The sequence below is a fragment of the Loxodonta africana genome, chromosome 10, assembly GCF_030014295.1.
Source record: "Loxodonta africana isolate mLoxAfr1 chromosome 10, mLoxAfr1.hap2, whole genome shotgun sequence".
NCBI lineage: Eukaryota > Metazoa > Chordata > Mammalia > Proboscidea > Elephantidae > Loxodonta > Loxodonta africana.
The window spans coordinates 118,703,151-118,726,186 of record NC_087351.1 but is presented as its reverse complement, the minus strand read 5'-3'; positions in this window follow the sequence as shown (position 1 = coordinate 118,726,186).

Below are 23,036 nucleotides of genomic sequence, written 5' to 3'. Positions count from 1 at the left end.
CCCGGTGGGCCGGGAATGCCGAGGGCTGCCGGGTCTGGGCCCTGCTGCGTAGCTCGCCGCCCCTGGGCCCGCTCTCTGAGTGCTCGCTGGGGCCGGGCGCCACCACCTTGGTGTCCGGTGTCCCAGAAGAAAGAGATCAGCGCCAGGGGCAGGATGGGAGGGGTTGCCCTGAAGGAAAGGCTGCATTCCAGGTGGGGGGCGCGGAGGTGGGGCCGAAAAGGGGAGGACCTAGGGGAAGGAGCCGAGGAGGGCTCCGGCGGGGAAGTCAGGCTTTATCCCTGGCGGCTGAGCTTTCCTTGCCTCGGCCTGGAACACGCTGCCTGTCCAAAACCTGGTCTCCCACTGCCCCAGGGCCCACGGGGCACTCGTGCCAGGTGGGGTGGGACTGGCCCCGGAGTGCAATAGAAATCCACCTGCATGAGGACAGAGCAGGGAGGGGTCATGGGCCCTGCCACTGTGCAGGCTCACAGGTGGAGCCCAGGTGGAAGCCTAGACTGCAGCGGAGGAGGGGGAGGAAGGCCAGGGGAGGGATCTGCAGCCAGGTGCTCAAGGAGTTAGGACTTTATCCCAAGGGAAGTGTGGCACTAGGGACGCTTTGATGCCTCCCCTTCCTTAAACTGTTGCCTCTAGTCAATCCTGATTTATAGCGACCATATAGGACCCTATAGGACATAAACCCTGGTGGTGTAGTGGTTAAGTGCTTATGGCTGCTAACCAAAGGGTCAGCAGTTCAAATCTGCCAGGCACTCCTTGGGAACTCTATGAGGCAATTCTACTCTGCCCTATAGGGTCGCTATGAGTCGGAATTAACTCGACGACGCTGGGTTTGGTTTTGGTTTTTACAGGGTAGCTATGAGTTGGAATTGACTCGATGGCAATGGGTTTGGTTTTTTTGTTTTATAGGACAGAGTAGAACTGCTCACCTGCTCAGGGGAGGGCTTTAGTGAGTGCCCTGGGCACCAAGAGGTGTGGATGGCAGATGGCAGGAGAACCTGATCAGGGCCCAGGGTCTGGTCAGGTGTCCAACAAGAGGCACAGGGCTGAAAGAGGCAGGGTGGAGAGGTGGGGGGGCAGGTTTGGAAGGATCTGGAAGGGAGGGTGGGCAGAGGGGGTGCGTGGATGTTCTCCTTGTGCCCCTCTGGCTGCTTCCTCCCTCCGGGATAGCATCACTTAATCCTCCCCCCCCCCCCCACACCCCCAAAGGCACACTGGCTTCCAGGTGAGCTTGGTCACCAAGAGGAGTCATCAGAAGAGGCCAGTCTGGGAGTTTACCAGCTCCATCCTTGCTGGGCACAGGCTGATCCCCTTCCTGAAACCCCAGCCCTTGCCTAGTCCCCTTTCCTCCCCTCTTGGGCCTTCACCATGCCTGCTGGCCTCACCCAGCGCTGGGTAAATGGCCCATCACGAAAGGCATTCACTTGTTTGCATCTTTGTCCTGCCAGGATCTGACTCTGGACAAGGTGAGGGAGGGACAGTCAAGGCTGGTGCCCACATCCTGTCTGGTGTCCTGTCTGGACCAGAGCACGTGGCTGCCACTGGACAGAGGAACCCAGGCCAGAAGAGTAGGTGTGAGAGTGCTGCCCGGAAAGGCGGAGAGGCCTGGGGACATTCAGGTGAGCAGCCCAGTGGCATTAGGAGCCCAGGCCAGAGCTGGGAGCGGGGGGCTGTTAGGCAGTGTGCGGGGGTCCGGGGCTGGTATGTAAAGCCCCACAAACCGGGTGCTGATAAGAACAGAAATTTATTCTCTTAGTCCTAGAGGCCAGGAGTCTGAAATCAAGGTGTTGGCAAGGCTATGTTCCCTCCAAAGGCTCTGGGGGAATACCCTCCCTTGTCTCCCAGCTTCTGGTGGCTCCGGGTGCTCCTTGGCTTGTCAATGAGTCTCTACCGCCACCCTTCCTCTGTGTCTTCTCTTTTTTAGGACACCACTTAGGTGGGGTTAGGGCCCACCCTGCTCCTGCGGGACCGTGACCTCATGTTAACTGATAAAATCTGCAAAGACCCTATTTCAAAAGAAGGTCACCTTCACAGGCACAGGGGTTAGGAAGTTCAACCCCTAACAGGAGCCATCAGGTATGGGTGACACTTGGAGCCACCCAAGAGGGACGATGCAGGGGAAGTGGTAGAGAGGAAGGCTGAGCCACGGCCCTGGGAACCTACACAGGAGCTGGGGGAAGGCCAGCCGAGGGAGAGACAAACCCAGGAAGGCCAGGCCACGATTTCCCCCACGTTGATCCACACCTTGAATGCAATCCCAGCGAAAGTATCTCCAGAACGTTTCATGTAACTCAACATGCCAGCTCTAAAGTTCACAAAGAAAATGAAGATGCAGCAATGAATGGCCTGCAAAATCTTGAAAAGAGGACTGAGGGGCCTCGGCCCAGCAGGGAGCAGTCTGTCAGGAACAGACCAGCACTCTTCGTGCAGGCAGGAGACTGGAGACGCGGCCAGTCGGGCCAGTGGTTGGAACAGATGTAGACACACGAGGTCATTTACGGAATGCGTATTTGGACCCTTAAACTCCGTGAGGAAAAGGGCATCGTTTAATAGAGGGTCTCGGAACCGCTGGGTGGCCGTCTGGAGAAAGCACAGCGCTACATATGTCGCTCACTCTGGAATAAATCCCGCACAGACCAGAGATACAAAAAAATCAAGCCCACAAAAGCATCAGAAGAAAACGTGGTAGCGTGTTTAACAGTCTTGGGATGACAAGGGCCTTTCTAAGCAGGACTTAAAAGCAGAACCGTAGAAACATTTCTGACAAATTCGATTATATCTACAAATGGAATCATTTTGCGTAAATGAAATCTCAAAATCAGTGTGCAGCCAACTGGGAGGAATGACTCAGAACTTACATGCCCAGCAGAGGGCAGATTCTCCCATAACTCCACAGGGAAAGGACCAGCAATGGGCTAGAAAGGACCAGTCCGCTGGCTGGCCTCCTGGGAGGTCATTATCCACGGCCAGCAGGAGGCCCAGCTCCACGCAGACACTGGCCTCAGCAGCTCCATTGTGTTCAGAATTAATCACACACCCCAGCTGAGGCTTCCCATGGACCCGCAGCTGATGGGGCGCCTGTGCCTCAAGAGCTTGGCTCGGGGGCTGGTCGCTGGGTGTCACTAGCCCCAGAACATCTAAAGCCTTGGAGGGGGGCGAAGTGGGGGGCTGTGTTGCTTAGGGCTTTGTCTGCCACAACCCTGAGCCTCCCTCCTGAAGGGCACTGAGACGTCACCCTGCCACAGGGGTCAGCAGAGGGGACAGTGCTCCCCCGCGGGCCAGGTCCCCGGCATTCATCCTCATGGCTCTGACCCTGGGCTTTGGAGGCTGTCCTGCCACAGGCAGAGTGACATGATGACAGGCTAGTTGGGTGTCATGAGTGTGCTGTCACAGCCCCACCCTTGGGTTGGAGTCCTCCCCCCATGCACCCCTAGCCCTGCAGCCCCCACAGGTGGGCAGGCAGGAAGAAGGCCCCAGCCCCAGGGAGATGCCTTCCTCAGGGTTCACAGGTCACCAGAGAAGAGGACTGTCCCCTGATCTCTGGCTCAGCCCCCTGCTCAATCATCCTCCTGCCCCAAAGCCTCTCCTTCGTGTTCCTTCCCTCAGTGGAGAGCTTGTGGTCTCGGGGAGTGCGCCGGGCCCCAGCCCCAGGTATGGGCTAAAACCAAACCAAACTAGTTGCTGTCAAGTCAGTTCCAACTCATGGCGACTCCACAGGGTTTTCGATGGCTATGACCTTTCAGAAGCAGATTGCCAGGTCTTTCTTCTGAGGTGCCTCTTGGTGGATTCGACTCAGTTTGCACAACCAGGGGACGTGGCACATGACCAGTTTTTGGCCAAAGAGACATGAGGGAAATCTGGCTGGTGGAGGAGAGGGTAGGAGGCTCTTCTGTTAAGGAGGTGGATCGAGCTGAGGCACTCTGCCCCCCACTCCAGGCCTCTGCTGGGTGAGGAAGTGGGGCTGGGGCTGGAGCCGCCATCGTGAAACCAAAATCGATCGCTGCCACCGCTGAACTGGGTCCAGCCGGATAAAGACCTTCTTATATGAGACAGACAAGTGAAAAAACCCTCACGGTTGTTTAAGCTAGGAACCCCTGGGTGGTGCTACTAACCGAGGGATTGGCGATGCAAATCCGCCCAGAGGCTCCTCAGAAGAGAGACCTGGCTATGTACTTCCAAAAAATCAGCCTTTGAAAACCCCGTGGAGCACGGTTCTACGCTGACGCAGGTGGGGTCACCACGAGTCGGTTCTACGCTGACGCAGGTGGGGTCACCACGAGTCGGATCTACGCTGACGCAGGTGGGGTCACCACGAGTCGGTTCTACGCTGACGCAGGTGGGGTCACCATGGGTCGGTTCTACGCTGACGCATGTGGAGTCACCACAAGTCGGAAGGGATCCATGGCAGCTGGTTTGGTTTTTGACTGGTTGTTTAAGCTACCTTGGGTTAGGTGTCCTGTTAATTGCAGCTGACAGCTGACACAGGCAGGTAGCTTAGCATGTTTAGATCAACCTTCCCCAAATGGCACCTTGGAATACTGGTGTGTTAGTTCCCAGGCTGCTGTCCATTACCAGAAACTAGTCGGCTTAAAACAACAGAAATTTAATGGAGAGTTGTAGAAATGTGCTGAATTCCTAATCAAAACACTTCTTCATTAACGTATTGAAGTATCACTCTTGTAGTAAGCAAGGATCCTTTTATTTTGACTCACAGAGTGGAATTTCCTTGTTTCACGTCTTGGGTTTATCTTGTATTTCTATTTTGATACCCTGCATTTCCCTTGTAGGAGCCCTGGTGGCACGATGGTTAAAGTGCTTGGCTACTAACCAAAAGGTCAGCGGTTCAAACCCACTAGCCACTCCTTAAGAGAAAAGACCTGGCTCTCTGCTCCTGTAAAGATTTCGGCCTATGAACCCCTGTGGGGCAGCTCTACTCTGTCCTGCAGGGTCACTGTGAGTCGGAATCAACTAACAACCACGACAACAGCATTTCCCTTGTGTTTCTAAACTCAGGCACATGCTCACCTTGTATAATTCTAAAAGTTAACAAAACCCTATATACCAGCAACAACAACAACAAAAGGTTACAACAGCATTTATGTGGAAATTGTAATGCGGCAACTGTCATGGATTGAATTATGTCCCCCCAAATATGCGCATCAATTTGGCTGGGCCATAATTCTCAGTATTGTGTGATTGTCCACCATTTTGTCATCTGATGTGATTTCCCTGTGTGTTGTAAATTCTATCACTGTGATGTTAATTAGATGGATTCTTGTTGTTAGGTGCTGTCCAGTTGGTTCCGACTCATAGTGACCCTGTGTATCACAGAAAGAAACACTGCCCAGTCCTACACCATCCTTACAGTTGTTATGCTTGAGCCCATTGTTGCAGCCTCCATGTCAATCCATCTTGTTGAGGGGCTTCCTTTTTTTCACTGACCCTGTACTTTACCAAGCATGTTGCCCTTCTCCAGGGACTGATCCCTCCTGACAACATGTCCAAAGTATGTAAGATGCAGCCTTGCCATCCTTGCTTCCTAGGAGCATTCTTGTTGTACTTCCTCCAAGACAGATTTGTTCGTTCTTCTGGCAGTCCATGGTATATTCAACATTCTTCGCCAACACCACAATTCAAAGGCGTCAACTCTTCTTCAGTCTTCCTTATTCATCGTCCAGCTTTCACATGCATGTGATGCGATTGAAAATACCATGGCTTGGGTCAGGCACACCTTAGTCTTCAGGGTGACATCTTTGCTCTTCAACACTTTGAAGAGGTCCTTTGCAGCAGATTTGCCCAATGCAATGTGTCTTTTGATTTCTTGATTGCTGCTTCCATAGGTTTTGATTGTGGATCCAAGTGAAATGAAATCCTTGACAACTTCAGTCTTTTCTCCCTTTATCATGATGTTGCTCATTGGTCCAGTTGTGAGGATTTTTGTTTTCTTTATGTTGAGGTGTAATCCATACTGAAGGCTGTGGTCTTTGATCTTCATTAGTAAGTACTTCAAGTCCTCTTCACTTTCAGCGAGCAAGGTTGTGTCATCTGCATAACGTGGGTTGTTAATGAGTCTTCTTCCAATCCTCATGCCCTGTTCTTCATATAGTCTAGTTTCTCAGATTATTTGCTGAGCATACAGATTGAATAGGTATGGTGAAAGGATACAACCCTGACGCACACCTTTCATGACTTTAAACCACGCAGTATCCCCTTGTTCTGTCGGAACAACTGCCTCTTGATCTACCGAAAGGTTCTTCATGAGCACAATTAAGTGTTCTGGAATTCCCATTCTTCGCAATGTTATCCATAGTTTCTTATGATCCACACAGTCAAATGCCTTTGGATAGTCAATAAAACCCAGGTAAACATCCTTCTGGTATTCTCTGCTTTCAGCCAGGATCCATCTGGCATCAGCAATGGTATCCCTGGTTCCACGTCCTCTTCTGAAAGCGGCCTGAATTCCTGGCAGTTCCCTGTCGATATACTGCTGCAGCTGCTTTTGAATGATCTTCAGCAAAATTTTACTTGCTTATGATAAAAAAAAAAAATGATATTGTTTGATAATTTCCACATTCGGTTGGATCACCTTTCTTGGGAATAGGCATAAATATGGATCTCTTCCAGTCAGTTGGCCAGGTAGCTGTCTTCTAAATTTCTTGGCATAGACGAGTGAGCACCTCCAGTGCTGCACCTGTTTGTTGAAACAATGAGATGAATTAGTGGCAGTTATACTGTTTTTTTTTTTTATATACTGTTGAGATCTACAAGATTAGATTTTGTCTTAAGCCAATCTTTTTTGAGATATATAAGAGAGACAAGGGGATCTCATACCACCGAGACAGCAGTGCTGGGAGCAGAACGTGTCCTTTGGACCCGAGGTTCCTGCGCAGAGAAGCTCCTAGATCAAGGGAAGATTGATGACAAGGACCTTCCTCCAGAGGCAACCTGGAGCTGGCACCCTGAATTCAGACTTCTAGCTTACTAGACTCTGAGGAAATAAATTTCTCTTTGTTGAAGCCTTCCACTTGTGGTGTTTCTGTTATAGCAGCACTAGATGACTAAGACAGTAAGCAAAGTGCAGTGCCCAGGAAGGCCAGAGTCCCATCAATATATAGGATCTCACTCACAGGGGTTGGCTCTGTGTCCGGCCCGGCAGCACTCACCAACCCCGCCTACTGGCTGCTCTACATCCGGCATCTTCTTTGATGATTCCAGTGTAATATCCATCTCACTGAAGCTCTTCCTCATTTTCACTGACCCTCTACCAAACATGATGTCCTTTTCTATTGACTGGTCTTTTGTGATGACATGTCCTAAGTAAGCGAGACAAAGTTTTGCCATCCTCGCTTCTAAGGGACATTCTGGTTGTGTTTCTTACAAGAGTAAGCTGTTCATTCTTCTGGCAGTCCATGGTCTATTCAATATTCTTCTCCAATACAACAATTTGAATGTGTGAATTCTTTGGTCTTCCTTTTTCATTGTCCAGCTTTCTCATGCACGTAAGATGACTGAGAAGACCATGGCTTGGGTCAGGCGCACCTTAGTCGTTTAAGTGACTTGTTTGTTTTTTAAAAACCATAAAGAGGTCTTTTGCAGCAGATTTGCCCAAAGCAATACATCATTACATTTCTTCACTGCGGCTTCTGTGGACATTGATTGTTAAACAAAAAGTAGCAAGATCCTGTGTTTCTCATACTGGACCCAAATCAAATAAAGAAGAAATCAGAACTCTTCTAAATAAAGATAAGTGATTGCAGCCTCCAAGAAGGGGGCAGGATCAGACAAACCAACTCCCAAGGATCAGAACAGAAGGAATGAAAGCAGGAACGCCAACAGAAACCTGTAACCAATGTTCACTGCAGCACTTTTCACAAGAGCCGAAAGGTGGAAACAGCCAAAATGTCCCTCAACAGGTGGTGGATAAACACGGTGTGGCACCTGCTGTAGAAGGGTGCAACGGCATCAGAGCTCCTCTGACTTCAAGGGGAGAGAGAAGAATCAGCATGAGCCCAAGGCTGATTCCTAGGAGGCGGAGGTCAGACACGCCTCCTCCCTCCAGCCTTTTTACCAATTCTGACACCAGCCATGTCTCCCGCAGCACTCTCTACTTCTCTGTTCTGATCAATAATTTGTTGCAGTGGTCACACAAAACTCACAGACCATACTCACGATTATGGGGTTTATTAGGGAAGTGTCTTAGGCTGGGTTCTCTAGGGAAGCAAAACCAGTGAAGCATACATACATATGTATATACAGAGAGAGAGATTTATCTCAAGGAAACGGCTCACACAGTTGTAGAGCCTGGCCAGTCCCAAGTCCATGGGTCAGACATCAGGCATCAGGCTGGAGGCTTCTCCTGACTCACGTAGCTGCAGGGGCTGAAGAACCCAAGATCCACAGGTCAGACGGCAGGCTGCTGGCTCACAGCTTCGAAGGCTGGCAGATCCAAGATCAGCAGGAAAGACAGCAGGCTGCCAGCCCAAATCAGATGCTGACAAGCCGAGTGCAGGATCCAGAGCAGAGCGAAAGCCAGCAAACTTTGCCAAATGTCCAGGTATATTGGATGTAGGCCACTCCCCCCAAGGAAACTCCCTTCCAACTGATTGGCTACTTATAGCAGAGCTCATCATGGAGGTGATCACCTTATAGCAGAGCTCATCATGGAGGTGATCACCTTATAGCAGAGCTCATCATGGAGGTGATCACCTTATAGCAGAGCTCATCACGGAGGTGAATACGTCATTATATGTGACTGCGTCGTAACTGCCAAACCACTGAGAACTATGGCCCAGCCAAGCTGACAATCTTAACGATCACAGGAAGTAATAGGCTACAACTCAGTAACAGGGACCACTCAGGATACAGTTCTTCAATCAGGATAGCTTCTCGGTTGTGCCCACAGGCAGGCCTCTCTCTCGACCCCTCAGCCCTGCTTGGACAAGTGTTATAAAGATCTTTAGCTCTGCCAAGTGCCTGGAGACACTCCACTCTGCCAGCGAGGAGGCTCTCAACATAGGGACCTCAGGTCCAAAGGACATGCTTCGCTCCTGGCTCTTCTTCCTTCATGGTAGTGAGGTCCCCCCTCCACTTCTGAGACTGGCTCATTTTAAGCCTAACAGGATGGCAAAACTGACCAGTTGCCTCATTAAGGTTCCATCTTTATTTACGTGGTTCCGTCCCTGTGAGGGTTCTGTGCACTTCATTTGCTTTATTAGCGGGCTGTCCAGTTCCCTTGGTGGGCCGTAAACATCTTATTGGCATAGTCCCACCCAATCCTGTTGTAGGAGTCACCAGACCCTGGCTAGAAGGGCCACATTAAGTAATTCACTGCACCACACATGCAATGTAATACTACTCAGCCATAAAGAGAAACGGAGTCCTGATGCCGCTACACGGGTGAACCCTGAAAACATCATGCTGAGTGAAATACGTCACTTGCAAAAGGACAAATACTGTGTAATCTCACATATATGAAATAAGCAACTACATAGAAGTCAGAGATGATCAGTGGTTTCCAGAGGTGAAGGGAGGGGTGAAGGGGGAGCTTTTGCCTGGGTGGCGTGACTTATGCTGACGGTGGTGGAGTGACTTGGAAAGGCCGATGAGAACGGATGTACAACTTGAAGGATGTAACCGAAGTCAGACTTGTATATGTTGAAATGCTGTCTGTTTTGGCATGTATATTTTCACCCCAATAAAATAATAAAAATAAAAGAACTCAGGAGCCAACCCAGAGATGCTCCCACTGGCCAAAGATGAGACAGTTTGTGGGTCAGTTAGAATAAGGAACGCAACGGACTGAAAGAAGTCAAACACATTTAAATCCATGAGTTCCTACTAATATCAAAGCCTGTATTGGTCACCACTGGAAGATGTTAGTAAACTAATTCATTATTTTGAAAACTGGTAAATAAAAGTAACGAAGCACTTATCCTGCCTTTCCTATGTGAATTATACTATTCGGGAACCAAACAGTAGGTGAGGGGACTTTTTCCTTCATAGAAATATTCTGGTTGACAAAGGAAGAAGGAATGATGGAATTAGAATGCTACCATTTTATAACCCTGAACTTATGGGTCTCGGCGAATCATGAACGGCTGGCTGTTAATATGACAAGAATAGAGACAACCAGACAATATGTGCTTTCTGATGAGAGAACACAGTACCGCCACATAGAAAAATCAAACCTGAATCGAATCAACACTTCGACAACACTGCTCGACAGAACTTTCTGCCACAAGGATATGTTCTGTGCCTGCGGTGTCTAACAGGGAGCCTGTCAGGGATTGAATTGTGTCCCCCAAAAATATGTGTCAACTTGGCTAGTCCAGGATTCCCAGTATTGTGTGACTATCCACCATTTTGTCATCTGATGTGATTTTCCTGTGTGTTGTAAATCCTACCTCTACGATGTTAATGAGGCAGGGTTAGAGGCAGTTATGTTAATGAGGCAGGACTCAAACTATAAGATTAGGTTGTTATCTTAAGTCAACCTCTTTTGAGATATAAAAGAGAGAAGCGAGCAGGGAGACATGGGACCTCATACCACCAAGAAACAAGAGCTAGGAGGATAGCACGTCCTTTGGACCTGGGGTCCCTGAGCCGAGAAGCTCCTCGACTGGGGAAGATTGATGACAAGAACCTTCTTCAAGAGCCGACAGAAGAAGACCCTGCCTGGAGCTGGAACCCTGAATTTGGACTTCTGGCCTCCTAGACTGAGAGAATAAATTTCTCTTTGTTAAAGCCATCCACTTGTGGCACTTCTATTATGGAAGCCAAGACCGAGCTGCTAGCCACATATGGCTACTGAGAACTCTGACTAGTGCACACAAGGAACTGATTAGTTTAAATTTAAATTGCCACACGTAACTAGTGCCTGTTGTGTTTAACAGCACAGCTCTAGATCCAACTACCAACTTACAGAAGATACAGAGGACAGAAGTACAGGGAGTACAGCCAACAACACCCAGGCTGCAAAAACGAGGAAAGGGGCCTGGTTTCCAAGGGGAAAAAGATGGATGAGAAAGCTAGAGGTTAAAAAGACTTTTCAATCAAGTGTACACAGTGCTTGGACTCTGATTAAAACAAACCCTAAAAAATATTTATAGTTATGAGAAAATTGGAAATCTGAACATTGACTAAATATTTAGTAATATTAAGAATTTTTTAAATACAAAAATTTTGTGGGTTTTTTTTTTTTTAACTCATCATTAGAGATACTTGCTGAAATATTTATGGGTGAAATGAGAGATCTTCTTGAGATGATAGGACATTTGCTTCAAAATAACATAGAAAGGGGAAAAAGGATTGGGCATAAACGAAACCAGAGTGAGCATGGGCTGATGCTCATTGAAGCTGATAGGTACACGGTGGTTTATTATGCTATTCTGTCTATTTTTGTTTATGATTGACACTTTCCATAATAAAAAGTTGGAATGAAAGCCATATATAAAGACATTTTAAAATAAACAAAAACCAATATAACTAGTTGACTTCAGACTTGGACTGAAAAAAATTAATTAAAGAGCATTCTCAAGGCAGAAGAAGAAGCACAGTAACGCAGGCAGAAACAGAGAGCACGGAAATGATAAGAAGTGAATAAAGACAAGTGAATGTTGGAAGCTTAGATTATAACAATATTTAACCAAACCCAAAAACCAAGCCTGATGCCGTTGAGTCGATTCTGATTCATAGAGTGTATGTAAAATTAAATACATGACAACAGCACAAAACATAGGAGCTAATCAATAGAGCCATAGTGTTACGAGATCCTTTAAGTGTTTGGGAAGAGGGAACTTCTAAATTGTAAAAGCCTAATGTGCAAAGAATACAGTTTGTAATTTCTAAAGTTACCACTAAAACCTCCCCCAAAAAACCTGTTTTGCATCGACTCAAATAATATTGTTTCAACAGGCCACTAGAAGGGGAAAATGAAATAATAAAATGTACTCAATTAATGCAAAAAGAGATTAAAGGAAGAAAGAGCAGATAAAGCAAATAGAAAACTAAGTAGATTTAAACTCAAATTTATCAGTAATTACATTAAGTGTAAATTAACTATTAAATTAAAACGGGAATATTAGCCTCGTGTATAAACAGTTCATATGATGTTATACATTGAATTGTGTCCCCAAAAGTATGTGTTGGTGTCCTAACCCCAAGACCTGTGGATATAATCCCATTTGGGAACAGGGCTTTCTTTGTTATGTTAATACGGCTATATCAGTGTAGGGTGCGTCCTAAACCTCATGACTTCCACACAAAGAGCAGATTAGACACAGATGCAGGCACACACCATACGGGGAAGCCAGACACCGCGTGAGGATCACCAAGGAACCAAGGAACACAGGGGCTACTGACAAGGAAGGAATCGAAAAGTCTAGGACCCTGATTTGGACTTCTAGCCTCCAGAACTGTGAGAAAATTAACTTCTGTTTTTTAAAGCTGACCACTTGTGGTGTTCGTGTTAGAGCACCACTAAGAAAGTAAGGTATATAAGTGACACCTTAAATATAACACTAGAAAAAGGAGGAAATTGAAAGAACGAAAAAAATTCCATACCAACACTAATTAAAAGTAAGCTGATATAGCTCTATTAATATCAGAAAAGTAGACTTTCAGGCAAGAAGCATAACTAGAGATAAAGAAAATCTTTTCCTAATCATAAAAGTGTCGCTCCAACAGGAAGATACAACGATCATAAATCTGTATGTTCCTAACAACACAACCCCAAAATATAGAAAACAAAAAAGATACAACTAAAAGGAGAGGTAACAACTCCACAATTACAATGGGAGACTTTAAAGCATCTCTCTCAGTTACTGATAGAACACAAACAGGCAAAATGTAAGTAGAGATAGAACATATTTAAACAACATGGATTAGCAAACTTGACCCATTTACATACATTGAACATTTCATCCAGCAACAGCTGAAAACACACAGATTTCTTTTAAAGAGTACGTGGAAGTTTTGCCAAACTGACCATGTTGTTGTTATTAGGTGCCATCGAGTTGGTTCTGACTCATAGCGACCCTACCCACAACAGAACCAAACACTGCCCGGTCCTGCAGCACCCTCACTATGGTTATGTTGAACCCATTGTTGCAGCCACTGTGTCAGTCCATCTCCTTGATGGTCTTGCTCTTTTTCACTGACCCCCTAATTTACCAAGCATGATGTCCTTCTCCAGGGACTAGTGCCCCTTGATAACATGTCCAAAGAGAAGAAGTCTCACCATCCTTGCTTCTAAGGAGCAGTCTGATTGTATTTCTTCCAAGACAGGTTTGTTCTTCTGACAGTCGATGGTATATTCAATATCCTTCGCCAACACCGTAATTCAAAGGCATCAATTCTTTTCAGTCTTCCTTATTCATTGTCCAGCTTTTGCATGCAGATGAGGCTATTGAAAACACCATGGCTTGGGTCAGGCGCACCTTAGTCCTTAAAAAGTGACATCTTTGCTTTTTAACACTTTAAAGAGGTCTTTTGCAGCAGATTTGCCCAGTGCAAAGCATCTTTTCATTTCTTGACTGCTGCTTCCATGGGTGTTGATTGTAGATCCCAGTAAAAAGAAACCCTTGACAACTTCGGTGTTTTCTCCATTCATCATGATGTTGCTTTTTGGTCCAGTTGTGAGGATTTTCGTTTTCTTTATGCTGAGGTGCAGTCCATACTGAAGGCTCTAAGTAGCCTTTGATCTTCATCAGTAAGTGCTTCAAGTCCTCTTCATTTTCAGCAAGCAAGGTTGTGTCATCTGCATCTCGTAGGTTGTTAATGAGTCTTCCTCCAATCCTGATGCCCTGTTCTTCTTCATATAGTCCAGCTTCTCGGATTATTTGCTCAGCATACAGATTGAATAAGTATGGTGAAAGGATACAACCCTGATACACATCTTTCCTAACTTTAAACCACAAGTATCCCCTTGTTCTGTTCGAACAACTGCCTCTTGGTTTGTGTACAGGTCCCTCATGAGCACGATTAAGTGTTCTGGAATTCCCATTCTTCACAACATTATCCATAATTTGTTACGATCCACACAGTTCAATGCCTTTGCATAGGCAATAAAACACAGGTAAACATCTTTCTGGTATTTTTCTGCTTTCAGTCTTCATTTATCTGACATCGACAACAGTATCCCTTGTTCCATGTCCTCTTCTGAATCCAGCTTGAATTTCTGGCAGTTCCCAGCCGATGTACTGTTACAGCCAATTTTGAATGTCTTTCAGCAAAATTTTATTTGTGTGTGATATTAATGATATTGTTCAACAATTTCCACATTCTGTTGGGTCACCTTTCTTTGGAATGGGTACAAATAAGGGTCTCTTCCTGTTGGTTAGCCAGGCAGCTGTCTTCCAAATTTCCTGGCATAGATAGCTGCATCCATTTGTTGAAACATCTCAGTTGGTATTCCTTCAATTCTTGGAGCCTTGTTTTTTGCCAATGCCTTCAGAGCAGTTTGGACTCCTTTCTTCAGTACCATCGATTCTTCATCGTATGCTACACCCTGAAATGTTTGAATGTCGACCAATTCTTTTTGATACAGTGACTCTGTATATTCCTTCCATCTGCTTTTTTTTTTTAATTGTGCTTTAAGTGAACATTTACAAACCAAGTCAGTCTCTCATACAAAAACTTACATACGCCTTGCTATATACTCCTAGTTGCTCTCTCTCTAATGAGACAGCACACTCCTTCCCACCACTCTCTATTTTCGTGTCCATTCATCCAGCTTCTGACCCCCTCTGCCCTCTCATCTCTTCTCCAGACAGGAGCTGTCCACATAGTCTCATGTGTCTACTCGATCTAAGAAGCTCACTCTTCACCAGTACCATTTTCTATCCCATAGTCCAGTCCAATCCCTGTCTGAAGAGTTGGCTTTGGGAATGGTCCCTGTCTTGGGCTAACACAAGGTCTGGGGACCATGACCTCCGGGGTCCTTCTAGTCTCAATCAGACCATTAAGTCTGGTTTTTTACAAGAATTTGGAGTCTGCATCCCACTGCTCTCCTGATCCCTCAGGGGTTCTCTGTTGTGTTTCCTGTTAGGGCAGTCATCAGTTGTAGCTGGGCACCATCTAGTTCTAGTCTCAGGCTGATGTTGTCTGTGGTTTATGTGGCCCTTTCTGTCTCTTGGGCTCATAATTACCTTATGTCTTTGGTGTTCATTCTCCTTTGCTCCAGGTGCATTGAGACCAATTGATACACCTCAAGTGGCTGCTTGCTAGCGTTTAAGACCCCAGATGCCACTCTTCAAAGTGGGGTGTGGAATGTTTTCCGTCTATCTGCTTCCTGTGTTGTTTAATATTTTCCCCATAGAATCCTTCAGTATTGCAACTTGAGGCTGGAATTTTTTCTTCAGTTCTCTCAGCTTGAGAAATGCCCAGTGTGTTATTCTCTTTTGGTTTTCTAACTCCAGGTGTTTGTACATTTTGTTATAATACTTTATCTTCTCGAGCCGCCATTTGAAACCTTCTGTTCAGTTCTTTTACATGATCATTTCTTGTTTGCTTTAGCTGTTCCATGCTTAAGAGCAAGTTTCAGAATCTCTTCTGACATTCATTTTGGCCTTTTCTTTCTTTCCTGTCTTTTTAATGGCCTCTTGCTTTCTTCATGTGTGATGTCATTCCACAACTCATCTGGTCTTTGGTCATTAGTGTTCAATGTGTCAAATCCATTCTTGAAATCGTCTCCAAATTCAGGTAGGGTACACTCAAGGTCATACTTTGGCTCTCGTGGACTTGTTCTAATTTCCTTCAGCTTCACCTTGTACTTGCATATGAACAAATGATTTTTTTTTTCCACAGTTGGCCCCCGGCTTTGTTCTGACTGATGATATTGAGTTTTCCATTGTCTCTTTCCACAGATGTAGTCAATTTGATTCCTGTGTATTCCATCTGGCAAGGTCCGTGTGTGTGGTAGCTGTTTATGTTGTTGAAAAAAGGTATTTGCAATGACAAAGTTGTTGGTCTTGCAAAACTCTATCATGTGATCTCTGGTGTCGTTTCTTTCACCAAGGCCATATTTTCTAATTACTATTCCTTCTTCTTTGTTTCCAACTTTTGCATTCCAATCACCAGTAATTATCAATGCATTTTGATTGCATGTTTCATAAATTTCAGACTGCAGAAGTTGGTAAAAATCTTCAGTTTCTTCCTCTTTGGCCTTAGTGGTTGGTGGATAAATTTGAGTAGTAGTTTCTTGTTAACTGCTCATCCTTGTAAGCGTATGGATATTATCCTATAACTGACAGCGTTATACTTCAGGACAGACCTGGAAATGTTCTTTTTGACAATGAATGCAATGATTCCTCTTCAGTTTGTCATTCCCGGCATAGTAGACTGTCGTGGATTGAATTGTGTCCCCCCGAATATCTGTCAATTTGACTGTGTCATAATTCCCTTGTATGATTGTCTACAATTTTATCTTCTGATGTGATTTCCTTATGCATTATAAATCTTATCACTATGATGTAATAAGATAGATTAGTGGCAATTATACTGATGAGGTCTACAAGATTAGGTAGTGTTTTAAACCAATCTCTTTTGAGGTATAAGAGAGAGAAGCAAGCAGAGAGACATGGGAACCTCATACCACCAAGAAAGCAGCACCGGGAGCAGAGCGTGTCCTTTGGACCTGAGGCTCCTGGGCTGAGATGCTCCCACACCAAGGGAAGACTGATGACAAGGACCTTCCTCCAGAGTCGACAGAGAGAGAAAGACCTCCCTAGAGCCGGTGCCCTGAATTCGGACTTCTAGCCTACTGGACTGTGAGAGAATAAACTTGTCTTTGTTAAAGCCATCCACTTGTGGTATTTTTGTTATAGCAGCACTAGATGGCTAAGACATAGACCATATGATTGTCTGATTCAAAATGGCTAATACCAGTCCATTTCAGCTCAGTAATGCCTAGGATATCGATGTTTATGTGTTCCATTTCATTTTTGACGATTTCCAATATTCCTAGATTCGTACTTCTTACATTCCAGGTTCCTATTATTAATGGATGTTTGCAGCTGTTTCTTCTCATTTTGAGTCATCTCACATCAGCAAATGAAGGTCTTGAAAGCTTGACACCATCCACATCATTAAGGTCGACTCTATTTCAGGGTGGCGGCTCTTCCCCAGTTGTCTTTTGAGTATCTTCCAACCTGAGGGCCTCATCTTCCAGCACTATATCAGGCAATGTTCTGCTGCTACTCATAAGGTCTTTACTGGCCAATATGTCTTACAAGTAGACTGCCAGGTCCTTCTTCCTAGTCTGTCTTAGTCTGGATGCTCAGCTGAAACCTGTCCACCGGAGGTGATTCTGCTGATGTTTGAAATACCGCTGCCATAGCTTCCAGCATCACACAACACACAAGCCACAATAGTAGAACAAACTGACAGACGGGGGGAGGAGGGCAGAGGGAGACTGACCCTACGCTGGCACATTAAGCAAGCCTCAACAAAATTTAAAGGACTGAAACCACAAGTCCTCTTAATTTCACCACAGTGAAATTAAGCTTAAAAAAATCAGTATCAAAAAAATAATTAAAAAATTCCTAAGTGTCTGAAAATCAAGCAAAATACTGCTAAATAAATTATGGGTAAAAGAAGAAATTATAACAAAAACTAGAAAACCTTTTGAAATGACATCAAAAATTTTGAAATTGACTTGAAGATTACTGTTTTAGCCACCCAGTGCTGCTGTAACAGAAACCCCACAAGTGGGTGGCTTTGACAAACAAATTTATTTCCCTGTAGTGTAGGAGGCTAGAAGTCTGAATTCAGGGTGCCAGTTCTAGGGGAAGGCTTTCTGTCTGTGTCGGCTTTGGGGGAAGGTCCTTGTTTCTTGGAGCTTCCTCTCCTGGGTGATCTTCATGTTACTTGGCATCTCTCGCCCCTGTCTCTGCTTCTCTCACTTGCTGGTTTAATCTCTTCTATATCTCAAAAGAGATTGACTCAAGACGCATCCCACGCTAATCCTGCTTCATTCATGTAACAAAGACAACACATTCCCAGATGGGATTATAACCACAGGGATAGAGGCTAGGATTTACAACACATATTTTTGAGGGAACACAATTCAACCCATAACAGTCACCAAGAAACCAAGGAACACAGACGTTCCCCCAGAACCAACAGAGAGAGAAAGACTCGCCCTAGAGCTGGCACCCTGAACTTGAACTTCTAGCCTCCTTAACTGTGAGAAAATAAATTTCTGTTTGTTAAGGACAAAAAAAAAAAAAAGGCGAAATGCAACTGAAGCAATGCTTCAAGGAGGATTTGTAGCCTTAAGTCGTTACATTAGAAAAAAGATAAGCTGAAAACCAGTCCCCTGCCAGGGGCTTCTGGAGTGCTGGTGAGGTTCTGTTTCTTGGTCTGGGTGGTGGTTACATGCACACGCTTGGTCTGTGAACACTCGTTGAGCCCTACATGTGTGGTGGGTGCAGTCTTCTGAACGCATATTGCAATAACGAGGTTTTGTCAAAGTATTGAACTGTCAAATGGCTTCCCCTCACACCTTTCCCTCTTGGGAGCTTATTTAACTTTTTAGGCCACCAGAGAAAATCTCTCATTTGGCTGTCATTTGTCATCTGTCACTCTGTGTTGGGTTTGAGCCACAAACATCCTGCAGTAGATTCTGTTGGTGCCCCACTCAGATTACTCAGTCTTTCCCTTCCGTTGCTCCTGAATGGCCAGCAGCAGCATCTCCTTGCCTGGAGCCATCTTCTGAACCCTTGGAAGGTGCCTCCAGCTCCACTCACCTCACTCTGCTTATGGCTGGAGGTGGAGATTTGACACCTCTCAGAGCGGGTGATGCAGTGGTTAAGAGCTTGCTGCTAACCAAAAGGTCAACGGTTTGAATCCACCAGCTGCTCCTTGGAAACCCTAAGGGGCAGTTCTACTCTGCCCTATAGGGTCACTATGAGTCGGAATTGACTCGACAGCAATGGTGGTTTTTGGGAGCAGCTCTCAACCAAAGACTGGGAGGGGTTGTCATATGAGCACCTCAGCTCCCTCGCTCCTGAGGAGGGATGCCTCCAAGCTCTGTATGTTTGATGTCTTTCCCAGACCCCCTCCAGATTAAGCCCACAGTCGTTCCTCCCCTTCCCCATCTCACTTCCCCACCCCCTACCAGTGTTTCCTGACTTCTCAAGTACATGACGTGTGCTCCGGGTCTGCTTCTGGAGAAACCCTACTGAGCCAGACCTGGTGTGCCCCCAACACAGGGGGTCCCCACTCTGGAGTGCAGTGGTGAGCGGGCACGGTTTTGCTACAGGTACAGAGATGGGATGTGGGAGACCTGATTCAGTGGGAAACAAGGTGGAGGAAACTGACCCAGAAAAGTGAGGATGGATGAGAAGATATAAAAACATATGTAGTTCTTATAAGAAAAGAGTTGCTAAATAGGATTTTGAGATAGCTGCACCTCCCTCCCCCACTGGTTTTTCGTCTGGATTTCTGCCTGAGAGCAGGGAGGGCCCAAGGAAGCCAGGGAGAACACAGTCACATTCTTTTCTTCTAGTCTCAAAGCCAAAGTGCTCTTCACTTTCAGTAGCCAGGTGCTCAGGAGAGGAAGGCTTTTCTGGAATTCCAGCCATGCGACTTTGTTTGTCAAGGGGCAAGCCCAGAGACTGCAGGCTGAGAGCTCCTTCCTGGGCTGTAGGGGAGTGTGGAGCTGGGTCTGGACAAGAAAGACCATGTGGGACGTGGTGGGGTGGGCACCTGAGAGGGTTGGGAGAGAGCTGGAGAAATCTCGAGTATCCCAACCATAAACCTGCAACGCAGCCTTTCCCACAGAATCCATGTGCACTTAGGAGGTGCCCAGGAGAGGAAGAGGGTTTTAAACCAGGTTACTAGGTCTATCTCCTCAGAACTTCCTGGAGCTTTTAAATGTCCATGAGTACCGTGACTCGACCAGAATGGGTCAACATGCTCAGCTTTTCCTGGATTTACCTGTCCAGAGAGCCTTTTATCCACAAAGCATTTGTGGGGACAGGTGTTCCTCAGAACACACTGGTAATGCTATTTTGTATAATCTAAGTGTATCCTTGCCCCTAGTAACCTGAAAGCTGAAAACCACAGGAAACCAAGAAAGGAGGACCAGTCCACAGAAGGCTGGGGCCAAGGAGGTGCCACAGGTGACTTTGTCAGGGGTCTGTTTGGTGAGGTTGTTAATCAAGATTAGGCAGATTTTAAAAAGAACAAGTTGGCTTACTCGTGGCTACCAAGTTGATGCTGGCTGCGGGTTGGGGCATCATTTCCAATCCTTACTGGCCTTTCTGGGGGTAGCTTGATTGTCTTTTTGACATGGCAGCTGTCTTCACCCAGAATTGATGACCCAAGAGAGGCAAGATGGAAGTGGCAATGTCTTTTATGACCTAACTTTGGAAGTCACACATCTTCTCTTTGCTTCTATTTGCTAGAAGCAAGTCCCTATGTCAAGCCTGCATTCAAGGGGATGGGATTAGGCTTCACCTTGGAGGAAGGGACGTCAAAGGATCTGTGGCTGTATCTTAAAACCACTGTGGATCTATAATCTTCCTGGCGTTAACTGAGATGTGTGGTACATGATCTGTGTTTGTGGTATATGGTTTAGATACGTTACATTTATTTTTTCCCCATGTGGATGTACATTTGTCCCGGCACCATTTACTCAAAACACAGTCCTTTCCCCACCACTCCTCAGAGCCCCATCAGGAATAAGCCACATTCTTATGTATGTAGGTCTGTTTCCTGGCTCTTTCTTCTGCCCCACTGGTCTGTTGTCCTTTCCTACATCCCGTCACACTGTCTAATTTACTCTGATTTTATAAGTCTTGATGTTGGTGCAATCCTCCCATGTTGCTGTTCCTTCTCTTTCTTGGCCCTTCGCATGCCCATATGAATTTTAGAATTAGCACATCAGCGAATCTGAGTAGAACTGAATAGAAACTATAAATCAGTTTCAGGAGAATTTTTATAGACTGTTGGATCTCCTGGTCCTTCAACATGGAATATCTCTATTTACCAGACTAACATGTCTTCAACAAGGTTTTAAAGTATTTTTCCATGAAGTCTACTGTATCTTTTGTTATATTTCTTCCAGGCGTTTGATATTTTTATGTAATTATAAATGGCATCTTTTAATTTTTTTATTTTCTGGTCGTTTCTGGGTTTTTATATACACTTAGTTTTTATTAATTTAAATATTTGTCTGTAGATTATTGGAACTTTAATGCACACAATAATATCATCTATGAGTAATGAGCAATATCAGAGGCTGCACACTGCAAGAGAAATAGACGTTATTAACACAGTCCAGCCAAGTCACTAAACAAATACACAAGCAAGCAAGCAACAACAATAAACCCCAGGGCTTGAATCCAGTATCCCAAGTTGCTACAATATATTATCTAAAATGCCCAATTTTCAACAAAAATTATGACACACACACACAAGAGTGGACCCAGGTGTTGGACTTGGGAGACTAAGACTTCAAAGCAGCTATCATAAATATGTTCAAAGAACTAAAGGAAACTGTGCATAAAGAAGTAAAGAAAGTAATAGAGAACATTAATTAATAGAAACAAATTAAAAAAAAAACACAAATGGAAATTCTGGAATTGTAAAGTATAATAACTGAAGTGGAAAATTCACTAGAGAGGCTCAACAGTAGGTATGGGCTGACAGAAGAAAGAATTGATGAACTTGAAGACAAATTGTTAGAGATAATGCAATCTGAAGAGCAGAGGGAAAAAGGAATGAAGAGAAATGAACAGCCTCAGAGAAATGTGGGACGTTGGTAGTTGCACCAACACGCATGTAATGGGAGTGATAGCAGCAGAGGGGAAAAAGAAGAGAGCAGAAAAACTTTCGAACAGATACTGACTCCCAAATTTAATGAAAAACATTAATCTATGCATCCAAGAAGCTAAACAACTCCAAGGAGAATCAACAGAAAGAGATCCACGTGCAGAGACTTCAAAGTGAAGCCAAGGACAAAGCAAAAATCTTGAAAGCAACAAAGAGAAATAACTCAATGTGCAAAAGGGAATCTCAATAAGATTAACGGCTCACTTATCAGAAACAATGGAAGCAGCAGGATGACATAAAGTGCTGAAAGAAAAATACTGTCAACCAAGAATGTTATGACCAGCAAAATTACCTTTCAAAAATGAAGGTGAAATAACGACACACCCAGAAAAGCAAAAAATGATAGAATTTGTTAGAATCAGAACTGCTTGTATCAATAATAACATGAAATGTGAATGGATTAAACCATCCAGCCAAAAGATTGTCAGACTGGATAAAAAAGGCAAGATCCAACTATATGCTGCCTACAGGAGACATATTTTAGATTCAAAGATGCAGATAGGTTGGAAATAAAGAATAAGAAGAGATACATGATGTAAACAGCAACTATAGGCTATACTAATATCATGCAAAATAGACAAAAGTTGTTACTAGAGACAAAGAAGGACATTTTTAATGATAAAATGATCAATCCAGTGACAAGATATAACAATTATAAACAGATATACACCTAACAACAGAGCCCCAAAACACATAAAGCAAAAACTATATTTTCTCACAAAACAGATCACATCCTTTTTGCCCTTAAGAACACTAGACACCACTTCAGAACTACATTTGGGGGCCATTTTAAACAGCAAAATAACCAACAAAAAGATGTGAACGTGGCACTAAGTAGACTGTGTTGGTGAAGAACACTGAATACAGCATGGACTAACAGAAGAAAATCAGTCTTGGAGGAAATATAGCCAGAATGCTCCTTAAAGCAAGGATGGTGAGATTTTTATCTTCCTTACTTTGGACATGTCATCAGAAGGGACCAATTTATGGAGAAGGATGTTATGCTTGGTAAAGTAGAGGTCAGCGAAAAAGAAGACCCTCGGTGAGATGGATTGACACAGTGGCTGCAACAATGGAGTCAAACATAGCAACAACTGTGAGAATGGCTCGGGACTGCGCAGTGTTTTGTTCTGTTGTACAGAGGGTTGCAGTGAGTCAGAACTGACCTGACGGCACCTAACAACAACATGAGAGTTCCAGTTGCT